Source organism: Temnothorax curvispinosus, unplaced genomic scaffold (assembly GCF_003070985.1).
Source record: "Temnothorax curvispinosus isolate PA1 unplaced genomic scaffold, ASM307098v1 QBEX01016196.1, whole genome shotgun sequence".
Taxonomy (NCBI): domain Eukaryota; kingdom Metazoa; phylum Arthropoda; class Insecta; order Hymenoptera; family Formicidae; genus Temnothorax; species Temnothorax curvispinosus.
In genome coordinates, this window is record NW_020225976.1 from 101754 (window position 1) to 107445 (window position 5692).

Here is a 5692-nt window from a genome sequence, read left to right on the forward strand (position 1 = left end):
CATTAGACCGGTATAAATTATTTAAAAATATTTTAAATATGTTTTATAAAATATTTTTGAAAATGTATGAAAAATCTTTTACAAAATATTTCTGGGCAAGATTCCGATAATTTTGGCGCCTTAATTTGACGATCGTCTCTGATAGTACTGTAGGAGATTTAGGGCCGTAGGGCCAGTATTGATGGGGAATTGGAGAAATTAGCGTAGTAGTGGAGCAGTCGTGGGGTAGCAGCCTATGTGCTAGGCGTGTGAGCGAAGGATCCCGAGTTCGAATCCCGGTAGCTCCGTTAATTTTTTCCCGTCGCTTACAGTACTTTTAACGCTGAACAAAAAATTATATAGGTCTTATAAACCGCTCTGGTTTTTGGGATATACAGTGTTAAAGTTAAAAATAAATAATATGAATTTTTAAATTATACTTCAATTGTGTGTATAAACAGTACACACGTAGGCGGGGGAGGTGCTACCGCCCTTCCCCCGCAAACAGGGGGTGGGGGTAAACTTCGGTTCGCGTGGAAAATTGAAAACACAAACCGTACAATGATAGACCTTGTTTCGCCCTATAATCAAGTTAGAAAGGAGGGGGTAGACCTCGCAATATCTTACGTTGTTTACGTTTTTGTCTCGAGTGGAAAATGTATGCGTGGCATCTCGTTTTGCGTGAAAAGTGTACCATGTAAAACTATACAATTATATCTATTAAATATTCGCCTACAAAGATCTGTAAATCATTAAACGTTTTTAAAACACCAGACGCTATATCTTGCAAACTATTGGTCGTGGAAGTTTTTAATTCTTTTTCCCGTATTTCTCGCTAAAAATATTGGTTGGCGCTCGTTTGCATATAATTGTAATATAGTGGTTTGTCGCATGTATATAATATTGATATGGTTGATTCGCGTTTGATACTCGTTGTATATTAGTCAGTAAGCTCATAATCGTAAAGTTACCGTCGGTTTGAGACTCGCGCGAAACGTTGGCGGACCGCGACAGGTGTCAATACTCGCGCGACTCACCCGACTCGTGCTGCCCGCCCACGGGTGGCAGGCCCAATTATTGGGACAATAGTACTCGTTCGCGCCGTACTTCCAGGAGCGCGAGCCGAGAGAGTGCCGGAGCACTCGGACACTCCCGTAAGAATCGCCGACAAGATAAGACGGAGTATCGGCCACAGTCGAGTGCTCGACGAAATCGTTAGAACGGCGTTTGCCTGCTTGCCCGTTTTGGGTTGCTTGCTGCTCGCTTGCTTGCTTGCCCGCTACCTTGTCTGCCTGCACGCCTCCCGCTTGCTATCAAGGAGGATTTGCCACCCGAGAGGACAGACGAGATCGGCCGAGAGACCATCCCAGGAGAGCGCCGGGCTGCGATACGGTGAGTCGCTTTGCTTGATTTATCCCGCTTTACTTGCATTTAATTTCGCTTGCATTCGTGAAGGGATTGCCCCTCTGGTCCTTCGAACCACCCTAATACAGGCCAATCGCGAATCCGGGGACCGATTGATACCCCCCCGAGCAAATATCTTCGAAAATTGTTACATTGTTTTTACATTTTGACGCCAAAGTTATCGGAATCTAACCTCTGCAATATATGACAAATTTTTTACAAAATTTTTTGATCTTTTATAAAATCTTTTATAAAATAATTTAGAAATATTTCAAAAATTCTCCATGAAACATTTTTAGCAACATGTCGAAAATTTTTCTTGAAATTTTACAACAAATATTTTAGAAATATTTGAGTAATATCTGTGTATTTTGAACAAGTAAATTAAAAATTTACTCATTTGCCATTGAACGGGGGGGTGTCAGTCCCCCGGAGGCAAGATTTGCGAATTTTAGCGAAAATGTTACTCGAAGGACTAGAAGGGGGTGTTATAGTCCCCTCACGACTAACAAAGGTTTAACGCGATGGCAAATGTGCGCATGCAGCGTACTTATAAAGCGAAAAGCGATTCACCGGGATGCGCCGGTCGCCTGGACTCCGCCGGGTCTCTCGTCCTGCTCGTGGGCCTCGTGGTCGCTCCGGGAACCTCGGTTGGTCCAGCATGCAGTTGCAATCAAGCGAGAGCAGAAGCCAAGTAAAGCAAGCACGTGCAAGATAGAGCAAGCAAGCAGGCACTAGTGATAGCAGGCGAGAAGTCGTGTTAATGCAGCCTCCTCAGAACCCCTGGTGTGTGGGGTGTGTGTGTGCGTGTGCCGTGAGACGGCTTGATGCGAGTTGTCTCGTTGGTGTAAAGACTGTGAGCCCGTCCGGTCGGATGGTTTGACTGTGAGTGCTGATGAGAGGTGTGTCCTCTCCGAATACTTGACGATAAGTGTCTATCCTCTCCGCGGTCCTGCAATGTGCCGCGGACGAATAGTTGTTCCCTTTTTGGGGGGAGCGGATGCCGTCGGCGGATGGGCGATGGCAGCACCGATAGGTGAGTTGCGTAATTCTACTGCTCGCGATCCGCCGACGTTTCGTGCGAAATTACAAAGAAAAGAAAATAACTAAGCAACTTATTACTAATGTGTATATACAGCTATTTACATGGCGGTACGCCAAACAGCCATTTTTATATTTATTTGAATATTTATTATTTAGTTACGTCGTTTGAATAAATTAATTTATTAACAATAAAGGAGGGTATCGGCCAATAACGAGCGAAAACAAATTAGTTAGAATTATCGATTTTTTCAAATGTATTGTCAGCAATGTTGAAGGGACGTTTCGGCACACCGTGCCTTCTTCAGCCTCGTAATACACATTAAAATATACGCTTCAGACTATTTTTACAATAAAAAAAATACCTTAGATATTATGAAGTCGCACGAAATTTATAACTACGTATGGATTTAACCAGTGAATCTCAATGCTGTTGACAACCTGAGTTATCTCGGTGCGCATTTGTTTGAAAATCTTCATTTTAAATCGAACAGGATCCATGATTACTTCCTCAGTGGACAATGGGAATCAATCGTGTCAGTCAGCGAAGCCAGTTCGTCACAATAGGAGTCAGATATATAAAATTAGAACGCGTGTGAACTGTAATGTAATGAAGTGAATTATGTTATTTGTCAAAAAGTAAAATAGTAACAAAAGTTAACGATTCTACGTACTAAATTGTGGAAACACTGAGAGCTATTTTTAAGTACCGTACTGATTCGAATCCTCCGTGCGACTGGGCAACAACGTCGTGACACAGTCAACCAACAATAAAGACTGTCGGTCTATACAAAAACTAAGTCCCTATGAATTGTTACTAAGTTCGCTTAAGATACTAAAATATGACCCATCAAGTAATTCAGTATCTTTGTTGGAATTAATGCCGTTTTTTTGTTCCTTTATGTGAATCATTTCGGAAATCAGCCTTTTATGATAATTTGTTTCAAAATCTAATATTACAGGATTGTTCCAATTAAAACTATGGTTGAGATTTTGCATATGTTCCGTTATGACCGAATGCTTTGATGGATCCAATTTAAAGTTGGTTCTGTGTTCATTAATTCTTGTTTTTAATTGCCTTTTGGTTTGCCCCACATAATACAATTTATTAAAATAACATTTTTTTATTTAGCTCCTATTATTGGTTACTCATTTACTACACCATCTATCTATAAGTACCGTCGTCTGTATGTATGTATGTCTGACCGCGAACTACTCATTCGTTAGTGGACCGAATTTTTACCAAGGGTACATGAAATAGGGGTAGAATTTCCCGGGGAGTGCCATAAAGTGTATAGTTTTTCGTTACCGATTTTCTGGAAACCGGTATCAGAAATTTTTACAATTTTTCGGGAAATAATTGACCGAATCTTAAAGATTTATAGATCAAACAGGGATAGAATTTTCTGGGGATGCCATAAAGTGTATAATTTTTTGTTACCGATCTTTTTGAAAACCGGTACCAAAATTTTCCAATTTTTTGGAAATTAATTGACCGAATCTCAAAAAATTGTATATGATAACAGGGGTAGAATTTTCCGGGGAGTACTTAAAGTGTATAATTTTTTGTTACCGATCTTTTTGAAAACCAGTTCAGAAATTTTTCCAATTTCTCGAGAAATAATTGACCGAATCTGAAAGAATTATATAGATAGGGTAGAAAAAACTAAAGAATGTAATAGAATTAGCAAAATTGCTAACAAAAATGGGGTTTCCGATGATGTGTATAAAATTATATTAATTTTGGACGAGCCTTAACTACGCACTGCGATATCTAACGATATTAATATTTTGATCTCAGAAGATTGGACGAAGGAAATGGAAGATTACAAAAATTGTAATTATAAATATTAATTAATAATTAATTGAGTTTTATTCAATCTTGCAAAACGTATATTTCGTGAGTGTAAAATAAAATTCCTTTCAATAGTATTTATATTTTTTAATTAATAGTAAACAAATGTAATAAAATTAATAATAAATAAATTTTTTTCATAAAAATAAATATAAATTTAACAAATGATATTGTTCATAGGTTGATCAGTTTTAAATGAAATATATGGCTAGGTTTACACCCTGAATTTAGGCCGCGGCCTATACCTTAAGTCCGACCTAAATTATTTAGGCCGCCTGCTGTAAACATTTGATAGACGGCCAAAACTAGCTTCAGATCAGACTTTAGGTTGAATTTGTGGTATAGGCCGCGGCCTAAATGTCCCGGTGTACCCGTGCTCTTTGTTAAATGTAGGATAAGTTGCTACTTTCACATATTATATGTCAATTGATAAACCACTCACTTCAATTCGTGACTGTCGCGAGCGATTGTATTTTGTGTGTCAAGAGTTAGCATACAGAAAAGATACAGTTTTTTATGCAATTGATCAAAGACAAATCGCAAGAAAAAGACAAAAAAGAACATTATGAAAGCGAGAGAGAGAGAGAGAGACAAAGAAAAAAGGTATGTATCTTTTCTTGACATGTTCTAACTCTTGACACACAAAATACAATCGCTTTCAATAATATTTATATTTTTTAATTAATAGTAAATAAATGTAATCGGTATCAGAAAATTTTCCAATTTTTCGAAAATTAATTGACCGAATCTCAAACAATTGTATATGAAGTAGAGGTTGAATTTTCTGGGGAGTGCTATAAAGTGTATTATTTTTCGTTACCGATCTTTTTGCAAACCGGTTACAAAATTTTTCCAATTTCTCGGGAAATAATTGAATCTTAAAGAATTACATTATGAAATAAAGGTAGAATTTCCCCGGGATTGCTATAAAGTGTACAATTTTTTGTTACCGATTTTTTGGGAAACCGGTTACAAAATTTTTTCAAATTTCCGGGAATTGAAAAAGAATTCGAAGATGTAGGTTAGAGTTTGAAGAGAAAAAATATCAAAGGTGCTGCTAATTAATGAGTGAGTTTGGGGAGAGGGGGATAGATTTTGAGCCCGCGCGAAACGCGGGCGAAAAATCTAGTATGGTATAAGTACCGTCGTCTGTATGTATGTCTGTCTGACCGCGAACTACTCATTCATTAGTGGACCGAATTTTTACGAAAAATATATAAAGTAGGGGTCGAATTTCCCGGGGAGTGCCATAAAGTGTATAGTTTTTCGTTACCGATTTTCTGGAAACCGGTTTTTTTAATTTTTCTAATTTTTTAAGAAATAATTGACCAAATCTTAAAGAATTATATATGAAGTAGGGGTAGAATTTTCCGGGGAATGCTATAAAGTACATAGTTTTTTGTTACCGATTTT